This window comes from Temnothorax nylanderi, unplaced genomic scaffold, assembly GCF_030848795.1.
Source record: "Temnothorax nylanderi isolate EJ_2023f unplaced genomic scaffold, tnyl_v1.0 TNYL_tig0026_pilon, whole genome shotgun sequence".
Lineage (NCBI taxonomy): Eukaryota > Metazoa > Arthropoda > Insecta > Hymenoptera > Formicidae > Temnothorax > Temnothorax nylanderi.
The window spans coordinates 1398902-1422398 of NW_027249088.1; the positions used below are offsets into that span (position 1 = coordinate 1398902).

Consider the following 23497-nt stretch of genomic DNA (forward strand, 5'->3'; position numbering starts at 1 on the left):
TCTGTCAAAATCTGTTGATCTTTTCAATTTTTATTAAATTTGGCGGAAACTTTCAAAGTTTACTTTCTACAAATATTAATTATTTTTCTTGATCCCTGTAATATTCTCGAATGTCGGAAAATTTAGGGGAGCCTTATTTGGATTATGGTACGGCTCAAGGCGCGTTACCTCCACGTGTGTTTTGCTACCGTTTATTTCGTTCGCACCCTGAACTACACTGAAGTTTCGGAATCCGCCGTCAACGTAGCTGTGCATACAGAAGCATATGCACACCGCGGGCGTATATCTAACGTGTGATACATATGACCCCGTTCGCCGGGCTTATTAAGACTAGCAATAAATTCATGCTGCAACGATCATTATTTGTAGGAAACTCAGGAGAAATGTTGCAAAAAAGAGTAGCAGTATACCTAAACATTCAGCAATAGTAGGTTTAAATTGTGTTCAAAATAAACTTTAAAGTTAATAATGTGTATAAGAAAAGATTTATTAAATTCGTCTTAATAATTGATTAATTTTAATATCTCTTTAAATGTAAAAATTTAATTTACATTTCGACTCTATCAATCTAACATTTAACGTTATAATCATTTTCTTAATGGCATAATCATTTTTTTAATGAAAAAATTGATTGCGGCAATTGATTCATGCTTTCAATCTTCAAATATGCGTGATACGACATTTCGTTTTCTCCCATTTTCCTTTTCCCGGTGGAATGTTCTTCGCGTCAAAAAAGTCCTGACAGAATGTCGATAGTATAAAACTAGAAAAGCGCGAGAGACGAGCGGAATAACCAAAGAAACATTACCATGGAACGCGTTCCGTTCTATTTGATATCATATGAGCCTTGGAGAACATGCCGCGTCACATGATCCAGGGCTTCACGAGAAATGGTTATCACCTCCTAATAAAAACAATGCTTTTAATCGAAGCAAGAATACAGATAGTGATTTAATTGGAGTATCTGCATTCGTATATATCTTTATTACAAAATATCAAGACGTAAATCCAAATAAAGAAATACAAATCAATCTGATATTAAATGTGTATTATGTGTATTACACAGCCACAGTTTCATAATTATTATATTTTTATTGTATTATCTGAAATTAATATAATAAATACATGTATAAAATTGATATTTTGTATATATATTTGTATATGCATGTATGTGTCTATGTGCACCTGTATATATTCGTATTCGTGGTTCGATTATGATGGCGATAAATGATAGCAACGCTGCATTAAGCTTCATCGATGATTTATAGTCGTTTTCGACATGTTTCTATATTTGACATATATATAACTAATATGATTTTAATGATTATGTCGGTAAATAGTGTGAAAGGTACTTTTTATGTCAAAAGTGCATGAGCAACGTGAGTCTTTTTTTACCAATAGCATATAAACCACATAATAAATGCCTGAAGCGCGCTTTTCGCCAACAACGATTGTTGGAACCAACCATAGAAAATTTGCAACTTATTACAAGAGACGAAATATTTGATGATACGTTATTCAAACCGCAGATGTAAAATACGGAACGTTGAATAGTCAATCAAATGTATAGCGTAAAATATACCGCGTTGAATACAAAAATTAATTACGATGCACCGGTATTTCGGTCCAACGCATTGATTATCGAGAATTCATTAAGGTAGGACATTACACTTAGTCGCTCGTGTGATGCGAACTGTAATTATGCAAATTCGGTCACGCATAGAAATACATCGGCTTAATTCCGCGCGCAATTTTGTCTCGCATGCCCGTTATATCGAGAATTTCGAGTATATAGGAAAGCATATGAGAGTCACGTTCAGATGTCGATTGTTGCAAATTACAGAAATTATAAACAATAGCGACACGAATCAACTTTCGGCAATGATAAAAGAACACAGTCACAGACGTTGGATAAAATCAATTTAATTGCCAACATTATTATTCATTTCTTTGTATAATTTGTAACAAATTTCTAATGAGAGATAAAACGTTTTATCACTTTGAAAACTATCTTTTACCATTTTGCATCGTAATGTGTTTTTCAACTAAAATTTATGAGTATTTTCAGCTGCCCGGCTATAAAATATGCTGCATACTGTTGCATGTTTAGTATGTATATTATACTTGTAACCCTTCGGCTTCATAACGCGTTTATCTTGAAACTTGCAGCTTGTAGGGAAAACATTTTAAAAAGAGTTGACAACTTTTAAAAAGCGGTGTTAACTGTTTTTATTCTTAAATCAATTAAAATGTTTATTAAAAATATTTATTACATCAAAAGTCACTATTTTTAAATAAATCTTGTACTTTGAATAAAAATATACATAATAACATGTTGCAATAATTATTCTTTAAAGGTTAAGCAAATCGTATTAATTATTTTTTTTTCTACTCTTTTGTTTATACTACTCTTAATTATCTTCAAAAATATATAAAAACTTACGTGCAGGAAACTGTATTATCAATTAAACTCGTTATATCGAACACGATACTTAACTGCTCCCTATGGGAAAATAATAATTAATGCTGTTAAATTTTCACGATAATTAGAATATAATGGAAAGCTATTTTGCGATAGCCGCGATTAATTACATTACGTGCTGCATAAATTCTCCCGGAGGAGAATTGTGCCGGTCTTAAACTAATCTGATAAGCAACTTCTTTTGAGTGGTTGGTCGTAAGAATGCCTTTGAAATTCTTTATTGCGACAACACTGGTGCCGCAATTTCTATGATAATGCGAAAGTTCGCCAGTGCCAAAGTTGAAGAATCTCAAACCTTTATAGGTCAGCACATCTATACGCACACGAATTACTTACATGTATGTGTCAAACTACAAACGGGAGCATATTTAAAATTATCGTGCTTATATGTACTTACTGTATAGACATTCATATTTTTATAAAAGTTTTCCTATAATGAATATACCCAGATTCTTCCTTTGTGGAAAAAAATGCTATGTAAAATTTACGTAGAGCACTATTCAAGATCAACGAGTGCCAAGCGACAATGACAAGCGCTTATCGACAATAGTAGCTTAAGCATACACCAAGAGTCTATAGAATTGTTACCTATTCTTACATAGTTTACTTGACCTTTCTGAAATTAACAAACTTTCGTAAAATTTGCTCATAAATATATATAAAAGCGGCCTTAAATCATCTGTTGCGAGATCTGTCATAATGAGTTCGGAAATGAAATGAAACACAGGATATTTCGGTGAACCTAAAACATCCTGTTTACATATTACAACTGCACTGTATCGCGGTTATTGTCTTTGGCGAGGAAATGAACTTCGTTATTTCGCGCCTACGTACTTCGTGCACGGGCACTTCCGTCGCATGTTCGGATGATGAATGATCGACGATTCATTATGAATTCGTCGCAAGCTCCCGAAGATGGTCTTGAATTGTGCGAGCAACGTCATTCGCCGACACGGTCGATACGGCTATAATCTGTTTAAAAAACTACGCGACCGTTTAAAGATTAATCGCGAATGGAGCAGCAATCGAAGCCCGCACCCGTATACCCATCCAGATTGTCCCGATTAAACATAATAATTTTAAGAACCGCCGCGCCGTGGAGGCGACCTTTCGCTACTTGCACGTATATTATACGTGCGTGCCTGGAACACGTTATACACGGACGAGGCTTACACTTTGTCCCCCAGGATATTACTTCATCCCATATCTATATCCGTATCTTACCCTACCGAAGGAAGTAGAGCTCGAAGATTTCGTTTGAATATCAAAAGAAAAGATAACATATCAGGAGGGGGACAATAGTGTGTATGTATAAGCAATCTTTTTCTTTGTCGAGAATTGAGATATGTAAACTCTCAGTGCAAAAGGTAAATCGTTCACACGCAGATATCGGTAAACGAATAAAATTGTTCTCGAGTATTTTATAGATAATATTTTATTGCGTTTAATACGGGGTAAGTCAGATAACAGATCACATTTCTTTTGCGATTCATGATAAGAAAAACTGGGGTACGGAAAAAAGTAAAACGTAATAATATCCAATTTCCAATGATGTTCCCACTTTTTCCACAATTGCATCTTTTTCAGCGGAATCGTATTATTTTTCTTTTACGGTTGTTCTTGTTATTCCATGCGCGCACAGAAATATTTAGGTAAAATTATTGAACCGTGTATATTTTACGAGCTATTTTATATCTTATGTGGACATGTTGCGACATAAAATATGAAAAATGTCATAAAATGTACTATTCGACTAATATCTTGTAGTATTTTTATACAGAGAATAATGAGAAGAATTATCGATTGATAATATTATATTTTACAATTACGCGAAAAATTCGTTTATTTGTGTACAAAATGAAATAAACTAACATTATTTAGTAATTATTTTTATCTTATTTTATTCTATTACCTACGATAAATTTCACATTAAATTTTGCTGAAGCATAGTGATCGTTATATCATGGATCGTTTACTTTTAATCATATAAATTTATCGTTTATCATCTCTGTTATCTTCCTAAAGTAAATATGCCACGGAACCAAACGAAGAAAAACAACATTTATTCGAGAATAAATAAATAATTCTTGCAGCATGATTATCTTGAGAGATCCTGAGTTACGATAGAATTTTTCCGTTTCCTCTAATATAATTAACACATTGCTGGCTGTTAATGATAAGAACGTTACCTACTTCCCTAAAGAAAAGGCGATGCAACACGTATACGTCCTCCATTTGTAACATGTACACGCGAACCTTCCATTTGCGACGCGGGCTTAACGACTTAAAGAGCTTAAAGAGAGTGTCCCACCGACCTATCCAATGATCTTCATCATTGTTGTATAATGGCGCGCGACAGGATTGGGTTAGACTAGGGACGATCCTACCGAGCCGTAACATGCGAGACGAGGAAATCGATATGCGGGATCCGGATCTGAACTTGGTTCGTATGTTATTTCCTTGCGCACCTACACTGAGAACTCATTTCGTTGAATCAACTAAATCCTTGTTTGGATATGGGCAAACAAATTCTTTAGTTAATATAACAAAAATTTGGTTCACATAACAAAAATTTTTTAACATAACTAAATTTTTTTTTATGTGAACCAAATTTTTGTTATATTAACTAAAAAATTTGTTTGCCCATATCCAAACAAGGATTTAGTTGATTCAACGAAATGGGTTTCTCCGGGGGTTTCTCAGTGTATCGTGCAAAGTGGCTTATGAATCTACGCGCGCCTGATGCACGATCTTGTTGATTAAGATATACGTCTCGATCAAGAAAGTGCGATATATTTCTCCCTCAAAGTCACGGGGTCTGCGCGTCTAGTGCTCACCGTGTCACTTCGGTTATAAAACAAGCGCGATAGCATAAAATGAAATGTAGCCTGTGGAGCCGTAACGCGCGAGATCGATACGTGAGACACGGCTCGAAACGTGCCATCGCGGAAAGATCTTTGGTACACAACGTTAATGATAAAAACGCGATCGCGTGTTCGTTACGATCGTCACTCGCGCAAACGTAGCCTAGGGTACATACCGACGATACGATAAATTCACGATGTAGTTTTATATACCAGGACTTCCGAATATGTAGAAAAATTCGTATATAGGACCAAATATATCGCGGCCATCGAAAGTTCGCGAGCGCAGCGGAATTTCCGAAGTTCCGTTTCGAAAGACTCGAACTTTGAAATATCCGAGTCGATTGCTCGCAACTTGCCAACTATCGGTGCTTCAATACTTTATGCGGAGAAAGATCATCTCTCCGAACACACTCCAGAGAATCTAATCCGTTAAAGTTCAATTCGAACTTCTCGAATACTCTGTGTGAAAAACTAATTAATGATAGTCGTGCAATACGTACGGTGAGATACCTTGAAATACGAGAAAACGTGAAATTTCCAGGGACTCGACACGAATTATGCAGTTGTAAATTAGATAAGAGAGATTAGATAAGCCGAGCAGGAAGAAACAGCAGAGATCTATGCCAGATTTTCATATACATATATTCCGCCTTCCTCCGGTGTGCTCTCTTCTCTGCGTGTCTCCCTTTTTATTCCCCTTGCGCGCACTCGAGCATCCGGGCCTTTCACGCTGAGGTGGAAAAAGAGAAGCCTCGGATGCGGCGATCACGATAAAAATAAATCGACACAAGAAACCCGAGTTTCGCCGCTCGTGCATGCTACGGGATGCACGCGGAAAAGTGTCATATCAGCCAGCCGATTTTATTGCTTGCGTATGTAGTATTTTACACGCGGTTTGATCAGCAACTTGCCAAAGATCGATTACAAGAATTACCCGCGGCGGAAGAGGATAAAAATAAAAATGTGTAGTTTATATAAGCAAAATTAGCAAAATTTTGTTGCCGCTTTGCAACACGACGGCGCAGTTGGATTTTAATGGATTTTTAACATGTTCATAAATGTTGAAAATCAACATGTTACGAGTCTCGTTTGTACTATCTTTCTCGTGCAAAATTCTAAAATTTCCGCATTGCGAAAACACTGCAGGAAGAATTAAAATTAAAACGCACATGCTGTTGTGAAAAATGCATTTAAATTGTCTTGGACGAAGATTCTCGCGTGATAACGAACCTCAATAAAACTCTAATAACCGCCGCGACATGTAATAGAATTTACAATAAACATCGAAAAAAAACTGGTGTGATACTAAAGGCCAATTTCTTCACCGTCGGATAACTCTATCCTTCGGTTAACCTCACTCTTCATCTCTTTCTAACTGCCCCCTTAGAAAGAGATGAAGAGTGAGGTTAACCGAAGGATAGAGTTATCCGACGGTGAAGAAATTGGCCATAATTGTGAGAAGCTAGAGACGTTATACAAAGGGTTAAGACCGAGAAAACCGGTAGAAAATAGTTTATAAACGAGAGAAAGGGAACGATAATCATCTAGTGCTCAACTGCTCTGACTAGAACTTACAAACAGAGCACTCTGCCACTTCTCTTTATACGAATTTCATCGTCATTTCGAGTCTTTCTTATTAAATTCTCTTTTAATTCTCAGAATTAAATTCCAGCCGTTCCACAAATCAAGATTCTTTTAAAATAAAATACACTTGGATTTTATTTAGAAACAATTGTCGGCTTTACTATCTGTTCGTAACATGTTAAAACTTAATTAGTTGAAATATTGTATTTCTATATCAATACAAAAACGCGGAGGAGAGAATTTGTAAACTCGATGAACAGATAAATGGAACTAATGGAAGATAGACATCTCGCATATCATGCCGCGAAGGACAAGAAATTCTTTAGGAATCTTAAGCTCGAATGTTTATTAGATTAAAATTCTATTGGAAACTTTTGCTAAAAATAATCTTTTGAAACTTGTCCATAAACTTCACAAAAGGACGATGGATCGTTAATTTCAGGGCGAGACATACCCTACATCGTGATAACTCTTGTTCGAGAGGCGCAGGGAGTGGAAAGATGTATCGATAAGTGGAATGAATGGAGTTTCACGCGCCCGCTACTCTTCCCTCCCCCGTTGACCGGGAGAAAAAGATGCTCGTTACTTAATATCGCTGAAATAAATAGCACGTATTTTTTTTTTCTGGGAAAACGTGACTTGTAACAAAAATAGTAACACGAAGACGGCTATGCATTAAAACAGACGCATTTCAGAGATGCGGCAATGAAATGCGGCTGCATTCTCGGCGCGGCTCGAGTTTCCAAGTTCGTTGACGAGTACGATCAAATTTGTAAATGTAAATTCTTTGTCGAACTCGCGCTTGAATGTTTATTTTAAACCAATAAAATATCTAAATTAATTTTAGATTAATTGAAGGATTAATAGCGATAATTAAAAATGGATCTATCCAGAATTGTATGTTAAAGCAAATGCAGAGAACCTCAAACAGCTTGTCAATAATTCTCGCGCATTGCGGTGTAGGTGCAATAACCCCAGACACAACATAATATATCATCGTACGTTCTGTATACGAACTACGCTTTTATGTTACTATATTTAACTTGACGAACAAAAACGGGCCAACAAAAACGGCCCGGTAATTCTTTCTCGAATTCGTTTACGCGGCAGCCGCGAGAATTATGCAACGCCAATTTCACGTGGTTACACAGCGAAAGGATATCGACCCGCGAAACCATTTCGTGGAGAAAACCGTAGACGAGACATATTTTACATATGCACATAACAGAGCACGAGAGCAAATTGCGCGCAATTCTGCCGTTGAATTTTTCAAGTCGTAAATTTGAAAAATTAAACATCTTTTTCTCTCGACGAAATGACACTTTACTGATAAAAAGACGCGCGACAGTTTTGAGTTTATCTACATTTTTATGCGAAATAAATGTGTGTATCGTATTTTATCATACAATATATGTATATTAGATAAAATCGATAAATATGCACTCACAGGCGGACAAGCTTAGCGATAGCAACGCCGAAGTAAGTCGCTAGGGTAATCGACCTCGAAATCATTGCCAGAGCATTCCCCGGCACACATTTAGATACTAACCTACGATTGCGCGTTTATTTTTCCTCGCCGGCTTATTACGTGACTTGGAGTTTCGTTGATCGCAATCGATGCTCGACAGTTGATGTTATTAATCACTCAAGTCATTACTGCCGAATTTCTCCGGCAAGTAACGACTAAAGAAATAGTTAAAGATAGCGATAAAGACACTCTAAATAAAGATTATACATAATTCAATTATCGTAGTTGAAAATGTTAGAAATTCTTAGCAAATTCACAAGAAAAACCATTTTCACATTTTTCGAGCATAACAGTATGTATATTCAAAAGTTCATGCATCCTTTATATCTGTATGTTCTCTATAAATAACGTTAGGTGAGCACGGAAAAATTTATGAATAGCCATCAGTTCCATAAAAAAATGAAAGAGCTTGGCTAAAATAATTTACCTTGTATGGAATTTATGATGTATGGAATTTCTAACATCATGTACGTTAAATTAAATATCTAAGCGGTTAAATTAAATCTCTGCATATTAGTAAGCATAATACCTAGAGATTTACGTAATATAAATTCCCTATTGCTTTATGCTGAAGAAAATATGTATTTTTTATTGTTTGTACAAATATATTTAACAAATGTTAATTTCTCTTACGACATGTATTATACCATAGCTTCATGTGTTCCATAAATGTATGGAATAAATATAAGGGAAGATAAAGATTCTTATTATTATAACATATTTAACGTTAACTGTAGCTGTCTGATTTTCGTGTCACGTTACTAACCTACGATTGCGCGTTTATTTTTCCTCGCCGGCTTATTACGTGACTTGGAGTTTCGGTTGATCGCAATTGATGCTCGACAGTTGATGTTATTAATCACTCAAGTCATTACTGCCGAATTTCTCCGGCAAGTAACGACTAAAGAAATAGTTAAAGATAGCGATAAAGACACTCTAAATAAAGATTATACATAATTCAATTATCGTAGTTAAAAATGTTAGAAATTCTTAGCAAATTTACAAGAAAAACCATTTTCACATTTTTCGAGCATAACAGTATATTCAAAAGTTCATGCATCCTTTATATCTGTATGTTCTCTATAAATAACGTTAGGTGAGCACGGAAAAATTTATGAATAGCCAGTTCCATAAAAAAATGAAAGAGCTTGGCTAAAATAATTGACGTTGTATGGAATTTATGATGTATGGAATTTCTAATATCATGTATGTTAAATTGAATATCTAAGCGGTTAAATTAAATCCCTGCGTATTATTAAGCATAATACCTAGAGATTTACGTAATATAAATTCCCTATTGCTTTATGCTGAAGAAAATATGTATTTTTTATTGTTTGTACAAATATATTTAACAAATGTTAATTTCTCTTACGACATGTATTATACCTACCATAGCTTCATGTGTTCCATAAATGTATGGAATAAATATAAGGGAAGATAAAGATTCTTATTATTATAACATATTTAACGTTAACTGTAGCTGTCTGATTTTCGTGTCACGTTGACATTAAACGTAATTCTCATTATTATTAAATAAGATTCGGAGTTATATGATCATATATAACTCCGAATATGACATATTTAACATTAAATCTGACACTAAATGGTATTAGGAAACTCTATACGGAATATTTTTCAAATGCAATTTACTCAAAGCAACTAAGATTTGAAGATGATTAATAAAAGATAATAAGTGAAACAGGTTCGATCTTACAATTAGATTATTAATTAGAGAAGATGCCATTTTCGGTCGGACTGGATCATGGTAGCCTATACTATTAATAATTTCTGTATGAATTTTGTATACGTTTCTAACTCAGTAGACTGCGCACCGATTATTTGTCGGTCACAGCTTTCTATTGGAACAGTAAATCCGCATACTTAAATCAATAACTGATAATTTAACTTTGATGCTAATAAACATCCTTTACAAAATCACTGTAAAGAATTTATTGCGAAAAATATCACCCCAGATATAATGGTGATATTTTTCGGGTAAATTTTGTATACTTTTTCCATTATTTTTCCTCTGGGTGATATTTTTCGCAATAAATTCTTTACAGTGATTTTTCGAATCTGGACCTCTCTACAACGTGACCGGGCATCTTTACCAATTGGTCGAGTGTATTTTAAGACCGACAAATAATTGGCGCGCAGTTTACTGAGTTGCAGAAAGTCTACAAAATTCACACAGAAATATTATTATTAGATTAAGATCCAGCCCGACCAAAAATGACATGTTCTCTAATTAATTAATAAAAAAGACAAATTTAATCGAATGCAAGAGTTTACCTGCGTGGGACACTAAGTTCTCGAAAAGTAAAACTTTTCAGCAAAAGTAGAAATTGGAATAATTCCAGGTTGTGATAGTGGAAAACCTTTTAATTATCAAAATGTAATATAAATAATTAGACTTTTAAGATTATATTAAAATTGAAATCCTAATAAGAAATACATTTACAGCAACGTCAAAAAGCAAAGTCAACGTTATATTTGATCATTGAGCAATGTAATAAATAAATAAATAAACGGTCGCGTATGAGGTCATGAAAAAATTAGAAGACCTAAAATAAATTATCAATCGCATGAATAATAACTGACATTTTTCACAATAACAAATTAAAAAGTAACATTGACATTATCTTTTATCACTTATAACAAACTAAGAGAGACTGCTCGCAAAATGAGACTTATGAGAGATAGTCACGGGAGATCAGTCAAGCTAACGCTCTCTCCTCGACATTTCTTAAAACATCAAGTAGATCTAACGCTGCCATTGGCGATTAAAATTCAGGACAATTCGCAAGTTTCCCGGAACTTCGTAAAGCCACCCCTATCGCCTCCTCAAAGTGCATCGCGATAGAAAAGAAAGCGGCGAGGGGGGGGGGGGGGAAGGGATGAAAGTCGCGCGTGGCAGCGCGATCCGGCGTTCGTTGAACCCTCTCTTACCTTAACGTTCTCTCGCGCCGGGGCGACGGCAGCACGCAGCCAGCACGTACGTCCCCGCGCCGCGTTGCATCGCCGCCCTTCCTTTCTTTCGCCCCTCGCCGTCGCCGTAGCGATGCGATGCGATGCGATGCGAATTCCCTCCTCTTTCTCCTCACCCGCAATTCAACCCGGTCCGTATTCAAGGCGCACACGGGACGCGGGGCGAGTGGTGGTCGCGCGGTAACATACCTCCGCGCGAGGGAGGTAACACTCCGCGATCGCGGCACACGGACGTCGCGCGCGCGACCCTCGCGAATATGCAGTTCGAAAAAAACAAGAAGAGGACAGGTGGGGGGTCAACCAACGGGGGGACGGAAAAAAAATGAAAGATGCACGGTAAATGGTGGGGGCGGGAGTAGCGGAAACGGGGACGGGAGGAGAAAGAGAGATAGAGAAAGAGGAAGAGAAAACAGAGCAGCGCGCGTGGTTGTCGGACGAACCGGCGACCGACGAGACACACCACGACGGACTGAAAACGAGGGTAGAAACGTGGTTGCCTGGTTGCCGTCGCTACGCCCTCGTGTGCCGTCGGCCGGCCTCGGCACGCTCCGAAGAGCCTCGACGCGACGAGAGTGGCCTCAGGGCCGTCGCACCCGCTCGTGGCGCCATTGGGGTCACGTGCCCCCCGGCATGGCACAAGCGGCACGGCCGTAAGGTTTGCGGCGCGCGAGGGGTAAGACAGAGGGGCGGTTGCAGCACGCGCGCGCGCTGCAATTTCCAATCCACACGCCGCGGTCACCGGCTTTTCGGAGCGCCGCACCGCGATGTATCGATTATTGACTCTAGCGCAATACAGTATTCGATTTTCAGATTTTACCACGGTGAACTACGGTCGCGTTTCAGCGGAGACGAGTAAAAATAGACGTGTGACGAGAAAGTATATGCCGCAGCGTTTCAGAATCGCAGAGTATCTTGGAGTTCGACACCATGCTTTTTTTGCAATTCCGAAAGTCCTAAATATCAAAATTGTTCAACAAGTAGACGTTTTTTATATTCTAAGTGCTAAAAAAAGCTTTTAAAATAAATTTTGTGTTTAAATTAAAAATTTATGGAGGATTATGATTTTTTAAAATTATTCTAAGATAAATATAAAATAGATTTTTGTATCATATAATCTTTAAAGAAAAGACAAAAACGTTTCACGCGATCGACATTTTCGGCCGTCATTAAAATCATCGAAAGAAATACATCTTGATCTATGTGATTGATTAGCCTGATTAACGTGGATTTTATCGCGAAAGCTTATTGGCTAGAAAAAATAGACGCAACGAGAATATCGCGCAGTGAGGATATCGATCCTCGCTCCGAACCACCTTTGCAGTTCACTTTGCCTCATGATTAATCGAGCAATTGCTATCCTTAATTTAAGACCCGCCGGAGTCTGCACCAATATTATTCCTTACTTTCGTCGTGCGGATCGATTGAAAGCATTATATTGGCATATTGATTTCAACAAATAGTCGGGACGTAGAACCTCGTCGGTTGGAAAAGGAAAGATATTGATCCCGATGTGCGCGACTCCAATCCTCATGTCCAATAATTTAATATTTTAATAGATTTGCCTAAATCAATGTATTTTTGTTTGGAAGAGAATTAACGAGATAACTTTCAAATTGCGTTACGCTAAATGGACAATTATTTATCGCTTACGTTTGACAAAAATAATTCCCGTGTAAAAACTTTTAAAAGCTCCTGATAATGTAATTTCGCAAAATTACTGTAGTCGTTTCGAAATAACTACGTATTAACGGCGTTTTGCACGGAGCGTGTACTCCCTTTTTTTTAATTGACAATGTAATTTCGCAAAATTAATATGCGGTTGAGTAATTACAAGCGCATGCAAGGCCACTGTAAACCCGCGAGCACGCCGAATACGATTATGGACTGCATGTGCCATAAATAATGCCTCCGACGAGGCCCCGCAGTATCATATCGTAGCGGAAGATTTCCCGGCGGAATTCCTCCGCTTTCGAAAGATGGAATCAGCTGCAAACATTCGCTTTATAGCGTGCCGTCTCGCTCGCCCTTCTGCAAACGGATCAACCCATCACGCCGCGGATTAATTCCTTCTAAACAACAAATTCCAGCAATACCTTCTAGCCCTCTCGAAATTGCTCGTCAACACCATCATGATACCGCCATAACTCTTCCGACACTCTTTATTAACTTGCAATGTAATACGAGCTCGAGTGCCAATTTCATCATTACAATAAATAGCCGAGCCCATTCTTAACCGAAACGGTATATCGTCTTTAACTCACATCCGTTGTTAAATTATAGATTTTATTAACACGAGAATTTATTATTCATGAGAAATTTTGGCTGCATCCGATTCCCGAGCAGAAATTTTACAATTTCCAAAATATTCGACACCTGTGTAATTAAAGATTGGACATAAATAACTTTAAGCGCTTGAAATAAATATATCAGGAAATAAAAAATAGTCGAAAAAATATTATGTTCGTTTTAGTTACCAAACTCTATTGTCATACAAATAGAAATTGGGAACATTTACATTCTTTTATAACGATTGATTGCAGTAGGTATTTTTGGATGGAAAAATAATTTTTATAGCGCGGCACTCTCTCACAATTCTTTTTACATTACCTCTTCAGTCGAGACACTTTCCAAATGTTTGATAAATTAAAATCGATTCCACGTGTGTCAAAGAATTTCAATTAAAGTGCTTTTCATTAATGATGAAATAAGTAAATCGCGTAATAAAACAATTGTTGATTGTCACCATCGATTTCACAATTAAAAACAACAAATGTAGATATTATTGAAACACATTTTTATAGATCGACAGTTTCTGAGATTATTGAGAGCAAACTGCTTATGAGACATTTTTCAATTTATGGAAGCTTATCACGTGTCAGTTTCATAAAACTTCTGCGTCAACAGGCAAAATCCGACAATTTCGTCGACTCAACGATTCCCGCGAAACAGGAGCTATCTAATATTTTACGAGTTGACACAACCTAAAGGAGTAGGGTCCCTAAGGTCTGATTTCGGCACCCTTCTAAATTGGACCAAAATGGCTGGAATCATTTCCTTATACCCTTGGAAGTAATATTTAGTCAATTCCAGCCTAAACGGAAGTATTTAGAGTGTATACTTCAAGTATACATGGTGCATCAGCGCGCCCGTATCAAGCATTTGTTTAGAAAACTAAGCGTTTTTGAGAAAAATGTTTCAGATAAAAGTTGTATGGTTTCAAGGGGGACATAAGATGGTGTCATTGGTTTGACCTTGGATAGTCATTTGAAGGTCACGTGAATGTCGATTTCAATATTTTATATAGAACCCTCTATTTTTCTTGTCATTTCTTTCAGAAGTATTTGTAATAAGTGTTTCTACGTGATTTACGATAGTGTTTTGGAAAGCTCTCGAGATAAGCTACAAGATATGTAAAAATAGGGGGTTCTATATAAAATATTGAAATCGATATTCACGTCAACTTCAAATGACTATCCAAGGTCAAACCAATGACACCATCTTATGTCCCCCTTGAAACCATACAACTTTTATCTGAAACATTTTTCTCAAAAACGCTGTTTTCCAAATAAATGCTTGATACGGGCGCGCTGATGCACCATGTATACTTGAAGTATACACTCTAAATACTTCCGTTTAGGCTGAAATTGACTAAATATTACTTCCAAGGGTATAAGGAAGTGATTCCAGCCATTTTGGTCCAATTTTGAAGGGTGCCGAAAACAGGCCTTAGGGACCCTCCTATACGTGTAAATTTAACAAACAGTTTTACGGCGATACCCTCTCGACTACAGGTGTTAACTTGTTATCACATTCATAAAATTACTTGTGTAAAAAACAAGGATTCTCGATTGAGTACATCCATTATTCCACGCATGGAAGTACGATATTAAGGCAGGATAATGAAAAAAATACGTCTGAATTTATGTAAAGAAGCTTATATACAGTTTCGTATAAAAAAAGTCAACCTTCTCGAAATCCCCACAACTGTGACTGCGAGGAAAAAATTCCTATCAGTCACGATAAAAAGTAAAAAGAGGTAAAAAAAGGATTAAGATAAAAAAAATCTTTTATATACCTGTCATATCTTTTTTAACGAACAATACAGCATATTGACGCGCTCGACTAATCGCCAACTTTTAGTGGTCCGTCGAGTTTATGAAATAGGCCACTGGACAGCTCGGAGTGCCTACCTCTGCGAGCGGTATCGCGATATCGCGCGCCTCTAACGACCGCCTCTCTTTGTCGTCGACGTCGCCGTCGACGTCGTCATCGCGGACGTCGTCGTTACCGTATGCGCGCGCGATTTGCCAGGTAGTCATGGCGACGTAAACTCAAAAATACACGCCTGCAGAATAGATTATTGCACGTTACGTAGTTGGAGTCGTAGCTAAAGTCGTAGCTAAAGGCGTAGCTAAAGGCGTGCGGACAACGAGTCGCCGATAGAATGGCACGATCTATCTCGGCGGTACTCTCCCTTTAATGCTAAAGTTTGTCTAATTTTAACCTAGCTCTACATTAGTCATAAAAAAAATTTTTAATTTTTGAAAAACATTAACTCTTTTTCTTTATTTAACTTAAAAATTATTACTGTGCTAATAAAACAATTAGCATATATTTAGTAGAAATCATTTAATCTCGACTCAATCTTTTAATAGAACGAGAGCCACTTTTTATTTTCAAATATTCTCATCTTCTTTATTTGCATAGGTATGACTAAAAAGATTTTAGCATTTCGGTACCTTCACCGAAGAAAAATCGCCTCCAAATTGATTAAAAAGTATAACTTATACAAGTTTTATCTTGTTCTGTTTTACAACTCGTACACGATCACTATAATTGCGGACAAAAAGCTATCAACACTACAACAAAAGTACATTATAATTATGTAGCTTCAACTTTAAATTTAATCCCACTCTTTGCTGCTTCCATGAATGTTGGAGAAAATTTAAAATATCTCCGCAATCACAAGATGCGGTGGGGAAACCTAACATCGCAGCCACCATTATGCGAAACTTTAAAAAAGGCAGATCCAGTGAGCCGAAAGCACTAAAACTTTCGACAATTCCCGGAAAAATATACGAATCACCCTGCAAGAAGCCCAAAGAAAAATGAAAAAATACCTCTTTCTTCTCTCAGGTAGGCCGGGAGTCTGCCTTGAGAAAAGCACGAATTAAGTTGTTAAAGAAAAATGCACAGAATCACTGAGAGAACTAACGCACTTCCTGTCAGCCGCAGGCGCTTCGAGAAATGTATAAAGCCAACTTTGCTTTAGGGAATATTTTAAAAGTTCATAAAATGATTTTTAACACACGCCCATTAATCACAGAGCATCATTTTTTATTCATACAAACTATGTTGCAGTTACTTAAAGTTAATATTGAAAATTTTGTAATTATTTATAAAGTTTAAAAAAAATAGTTTTAGATATAGAAACAAAAATTTTGAGCATGTAATTTTCAGTTTATATTTTCTTTATTACTATTATCTCGCACTTTTATTTGTATTCATGTTTTTCTTTGCTATACGTATTTGAGATACCTATCTTACAATTAGATAAAAATCTTGATTTTTTTGTTGTAAAGTGTTATCGCTAACACAGCTCCATTTCCGGCGTTAAATCTTCGACGGGTATCGATTCTCCTTTAAACGCTAAATTAACTGGTGTGAGCTTAAGTCTCGGGCATTCGGGGTGACGGTAAGTCACGCATGTGTATACCGGCAGTTCGCGATTTTATCGCGTTACATTTCATAAGACTGGATCACATCAGGTATATTTACTAGCAACTAGCACGCTAACAAAACCACTGCTGAAAAGCTTTATAATTTAAATGCTTCGACAAATCAGTTTTCTACGATATAAAAAACGCAGCAAAACTATAATGTTGTTACCTTTACTTGATAGACCTGAAGGAAAACTCTTTGATTACATTCAAGTAGATTTAGATTAACATTACAACATTATTTTCTTTCACTTTCTTCAAGACTTTTTCATGTCAGTATCCAAGCTTTAAACTAATTTTTTCAAAACTAATCTAACTTCTTTAATTAAAATTCTTGTTAAAAAAAATTGTTATTAACTAGAATTAAGAGTTCGAAAACTAACATATGTGTATATGCGTATAATAAAAGAATCCTAAAACCAGAAAATTGATGAAGCCAGAAATAACTTACATTTAAAATCCAAAAATCTAATCAGAAAAGTTTCGCACAGCTTGAACAATTTGAAAAGAAAACTTGTCTCCGAAATATATTTAGGGGTTAAACGTGTACATAATAAAAATATAATAAAAACTATAATAAGTCCTGTATCACTTTTCAACGTATTAGATATCCTCTAATTGAGTATATAACATTACGATAATTTTATTAGAAATTAATATCACACGTCATTTTATTAGAGAATGTCATATATCTTTACTAGCAAAATGTAGATTTACATATAGTAGCACATCTTTAGCTATATAAATTGGCCTAATTGTGATAGTATGTAGGTATCTGCGACATCTGATAATACCTTCTTCCCTCCCGGTGAAACGGTGCCAGTTTTTGCGTCGAGTCGCATATATAGTCCAAGCGGTAACAAAGCATTATGTGAACCAGACTGTAAGCAGCGAGGTGGGTCAGTGCTCCGGCCGTGATATCGAGATACGAGCGCGGATAGGACACACGCGAGGCACTAAGGGCGAATTTGCTCTGGGCACGCCGCAATCCAGACCGTGCATTCCGAGCTGCATATATCCATTCGCGTGATTCTGCAGCCCGTAATAAGTGAATTCGTGTTTCTATTCGTATGCCCTCCCCCCGTCCTTCACCCTCCCTCCCGAAAGCCCGGCCGGCGAACTCCCCCGCCGGGAGTGCATTCGAGTACATCGATGTATGTGCGGCAGCGCTAAATAACTATACAAAAGCCTTCGGTTTTCAACTATTCTGAAGTTGTTATTTCGAAAACAATTGTATTCGTTATTTACACATACTGTATTCTTATAGAGATTAACAGAGACTTGCCGTTTTTAGTGTGTATTTTAGTTAAAATATAATTTATATAAAATATAAGCGTCTCATATGCAGATACTGAGATACTAATATTTTCGTATTTGCGTATGAGATGTTTTATTTAAGCATAAAAAGAAAAGAAATTGTCTTAATTTTTTTATATAAGAAATGTCTCTTCGTGCACTAATACGTTATTATTCATTACACATTTGTTGCTCGAAATAATAACTTATTTGGAAAGATGCACGCAAATCTCAATAATAATTAATTAAATTAAATAACGGTTTGTAATTACTTACTATGCTCGCGCGCGCGCGCGCGCGCGAGTGTGTGTGTGTGTGTGTGTGTGTGCGCGCGTGTACGCAGTATCTTTATTATCCTATTATAATCAAAAGGCTTGAATTGCGCACGTGTCACCAGGCAATTAAATTCCAACAGACAATTATTGTTTGGACGTCGCCGCAAATGTTGACGTAGGCCGCGGGTTGGACAGAATTGATTGACATTACAAATATCATTTCCTATAAATAGTCCGGGGCGCCATCCGGGGCGTTTCGTGCCGACTAAAAATATATACGTCGGATATTTTAACGCGATTGAGGCGATGTTAAGCAGCGGTTAGGCCGTACAAAACAAATTACGATAGAAGACCGTAAGATATATAGAGAGTTATCGATCCCCGTTACGTCACATCACTGATTCAACCGCCAATCAAACAACTTGATGCGAGGGGGAGACAAGGGCGTATTATTTAATTCTTCATGAAGCATCAAAAATTGATTGGGTAAAACGAGGACGGTAGGTTAGGGTAAGGGAAATGATACCTATTCACGTGTAATGGGGGGAAAGAAGGCTGTTGGAAAATCACGTTAAGTAGAACAAAGAAGCCATTGTGCGTTTTATATAACCAATCCTCGCGCGCGCCTACCGAATTTTCATTATTGTATTAACATTCTGACAACTGTTCTCCTTTTAAGGGGCGTTCAAATTTTCTCTAATTAATTCTTATTATTCAATAGGAATAATAATAATTTAGTAATAATTAATAAAATAGATTGTAATACAATATACCTGGTTGGTTTGTAATTACCAAATGTTTTTATCGCATGTTACATTTTTTAATTTTCTTTATTTTGTTACAATTTAAACAAACTTCCGAAAGAATCGTATGAAAGTCTGCGTTTAATAATCTGTTGGAGTTATACAATGTCTCTACATAAGAAGCCTCCATGTATTACGAGTAACCTAAATTCCTCGCATAAACTTTTGTCTACATTAGTCAAATTAAAATCAATTTTTTATGGATTTAGCTTTTGTCTGCGTATCGCATTTAAATGTACGAAACGTTTCATTATTCACTCTAATATTTCGTTTTTATCAAAACACATTTAATTCGGTTTTATAGGAAATTATTATAAAAGGCTTTTAATTTATAAAAGTGCGATTGCGTGAGATCTTTCAGTCCTTAAACCTTGGAAGAGAGAGATTCAAAGTTTAATTATAGGATTAAAAAACATGCTAGTTACGCTAATTAATTAGCGTGTAAAAAAATTAATTTGTAAATGTCTTACGATGTATTGCATCGTTGCAAATAATATGTTAACAATTTTTCGCGAAAAACTGCAGTTGATCACAAAAACAAAATAAGTTTCTAATACAATAAACTATTCAATTATATTGGTAATATTGAAAACTACTTTCAAGAATTGTATATGTAATAAATATGATTTCTCTCGTGGTAAATCTGCGATTATTTGCTTCTAAGTAAATTTAGCTAAAATCTATCGTTGCTAAACATCGAAATGGCATCTAATCCATTGCATCATCATATCGCGGTTAATCTATTATTATCGATCGACGGCGCAGTAATTAGTAACGAGACACGTGAGGGCGTAATGTGCAACACAATACGCAAAAGGGAATTTAATATATTTAATTGCTTGTAAGTTGGGCACATTAAATATGTTATTTGTTATTTATATTTATATAAGGCAGTACAAGCAATTCATTATGAGTTACTAATTAATTCATGGAGCAAAAGGTATCTCGACATGTAATACCTATCCAGTCACGACCAAAAATCGCCATGACATAACAATGATGTGTAATAGTAATCATTAATAAACGTAAAATTTTCAACACCAAGTATTGCTATATAAAAAAGTAAGAATGTGTTATTGTTGTTAAAAAGACGTTTGTCCTTTGTTTTGAAATAATTGATATAATTAAAAAATTATAAATTTAACTACTAAAATTTTTCTACAAAATTCTATAAAAATATGATAAATATTGTTAAAAGCTGCTTTAAATAATTTAGAATTATTATTTATCCAACTTTTTAATTTTATGCGACTGATTAATATTTCGTTTTTCTCCTTTTTTAAATATATTATTAGGATACATCAAGTTGTAGACGCATTGAAGTCATTTAGTTTTATAAACAATTAAAAATCGTCAAAATACTGTTCGCAACATTAATATGCATTGCATGTCTGGCTGCAAATTTTCATCGACAGACGATTAACCGTGGATAAACAAATGATTATCCGTGCATATATCATGAACTCTCTGTGTATCGCGCTGCGTTCAAATATAAAAAGCAAATAATGTCCGAGAGCTTTAACAATAATTATTATTTGCGGAGTGAATATTCTGTTGCATAAAACATTCACAAACATGTATCCTAGCAATTACCGAAGCACACCATTCGATTACTACAAAACTTGAAATTAATATTTACAGTAGATTTAATTTAATGTTTTTACAGTAGATCACGATTTGATGCTTTATAAGAAAGAAGAAACAGAAATAAACGTTTGTCTGAAATTTTTGTTGCTTTGACAAATATATGTATCGTGTGTGTAAATTACATTTAAAAATATATATAATTTAACATTTACTTATTTATTAAAATTATTTTATTATATTTATATAATGCATGCAAAAACAGATAATTCTTTAATAATATATCATTATCTTCACTAATGCAAACAAATTTCTTGCTATTTCTCGCATAACGATCGAAGAAATCAAATTAATGCTCTCTGAAAATGCAATTGCGGGATAACCAAACGATAATATAACGGACGAATTTGCTCACCGATCGATACGCCATCATTGCCTTCTGTCTGACTCCATCGTTGTTCCACACGTTCGTTCGCGTGGATAACGAGTCGATCCACGAAAACGCGGCTAATTAGGATTGCACGCACTAATTAACGCGACGCGACATCCCGTCCGTCATCTCGCGCTGCACCCTCGACGCTTGTTGCTCGCGGGCAACGTGCTTTGAACGAGTAAATAAACTCGAAACGCTACGAGCGCCGCGACACTCCCGACTTTCGTTACGCGCGCGAGGTACAGCACTGAGACGTCGATTACGTTCGAACCGCGCGGGCAGCAACTTTTGCGCCGGTAGGCCGATACACGAGCCGCCGCGTCGCGCCGTATCGCCACACGGCGCGAGATACCTACACCGATAACAGCAAACCCAAGCCGCAACATTAAAAAAGCTCGTTGTTAATTGCCAATTAATTATTATTAATCTTTAAAGACCGGAAAAGACCCATAATGCGGCGCGTCACTCGGCCGTTTATATTAATATAACTTGCACTTTTAGTTAAATATTAAAACAAATTTGAATTTTTTTTTCTTTGTTTTCCCATCTGAAGAGAGCTAATAATAAAAGTTATCTATTATTTGACTTGGATGCGGCTATCTTCAGGTGGGAAGGTATTTATGACGCCGTGTGCATATATATAAAAAGAATATAATATATATTTTTTTCTCCATTCTTCGCACGTGTCGAAAATAATGTAATATAAAGTCACAATTTTTGTTGTATTATTACGAATAAAATAAATGATAAATGACCAATTACTTTCGACAAATAAATTTACACGTCGACGATTGATGCGCCACCGGGAATACCTGGCTGACTCATTTATGACGCCGTATTCATATAAAAAGAATATAATATATTCCTTTTTTCTCTCCATTCTTCGCAAGTGTCGAAAATAATGTAATATCAAGTCACAAGTTTTGTTGTATTATTACGAATGAAATAAATGATAAATGACCAATTACTTTCGACAAATAAATTGACACGTCGACGATTGATGCGCCACCGGGAATACCGGGCTGACTCTATTATCGAATCGGACGAGCGTTCATGTCGAACTTGTCGATCGAAAAAATACAGTTATTTGAAATCATTGATTTTCACGTTATACATGATATGCCGCTCACTCGCCATTTTCCATTACTCTCGACGTTTATCGCACACACGACGTACTTTGAACGAGTGAATTACGCGAAACACAACGAGCGCATTCGAATGACACGACGGCAACTTCGCGTCGCCTCGCTGCGCGAGATGCACCAATTACGCATCGAAATCATTGCATTCAGAAGGCTAATTATTAGTTTCTAAGGCCTGGGCCGTTCATTTATATTGAAATAATTTGCATCTTTGATTCAGAATGAGAATTAATCTAATTCCTTTCTGTTACATACGTGATGTTTCCGACCTACCGTACACACATATATACATGTGTGCGTGCTTGTATGTTTGTTCTTAGAGAACAAAAAACGATGTATTATTGCGAGTAAAATAAATGAGCAATTAGTTGTGGCAGTTAACAGATAAATTGACTCACCGATCGATGCGCCCACCTGACTCCATTCGTCATTGTCGAGTTGGACGCTCGTTTTCGTCGATCGGGCGGACACATCGAGAAAACACGATAATTGAAATCTCGCGTACTAATTAACACGACAATATGACGCGCGGCCGTCACTTCCCACAGCACTCTCGACGTTTATTGCACACACAGCGCGCATTGAATCATTGAATGACAAAGTAATGCGAAACGCACGGCGAAACACTCCGTGTGACTTCCGTCACGCGCGCGATGTACGTTGCGATGTTAAGGCCATCGCACACAAAATGCATAGCTTAGCATAAGCGTAGCATAAGACCGCTAAACCAATGAGGCAATGAGTATAAAGTCGCCATATTGATTTTTATAAGATGCTCATTGGTCTAACACTTCG

At 36.4% G+C, this 23497-nt stretch overlaps 2 protein-coding genes across 3 annotated transcripts in view; both read right to left on the bottom strand.

The window, feature by feature from the left end:
• The window catches only part of Sk (small conductance calcium-activated potassium channel), a 198331-nt gene extending 176556 nt beyond the window's left edge, over positions 1-21775 (bottom strand). The window contains exon 1 of one of the 2 annotated variants that reach the window (XM_071701574.1): positions 21543-21775. The gene's annotated coding sequence lies outside the window, so the exon portion shown is untranslated. Of the gene's footprint in view, positions 1-11410; positions 11909-21542 lie in introns of those variants that run through there. The other variant, XM_071701573.1, reaches the window with a different exon arrangement.
• Positions 1-23497, bottom strand: part of LOC139769935 (otoferlin) — a 70163-nt gene that overhangs the window by 26672 nt on the left and 19994 nt on the right. The gene's annotated exons all lie outside the window — the stretch shown is intronic.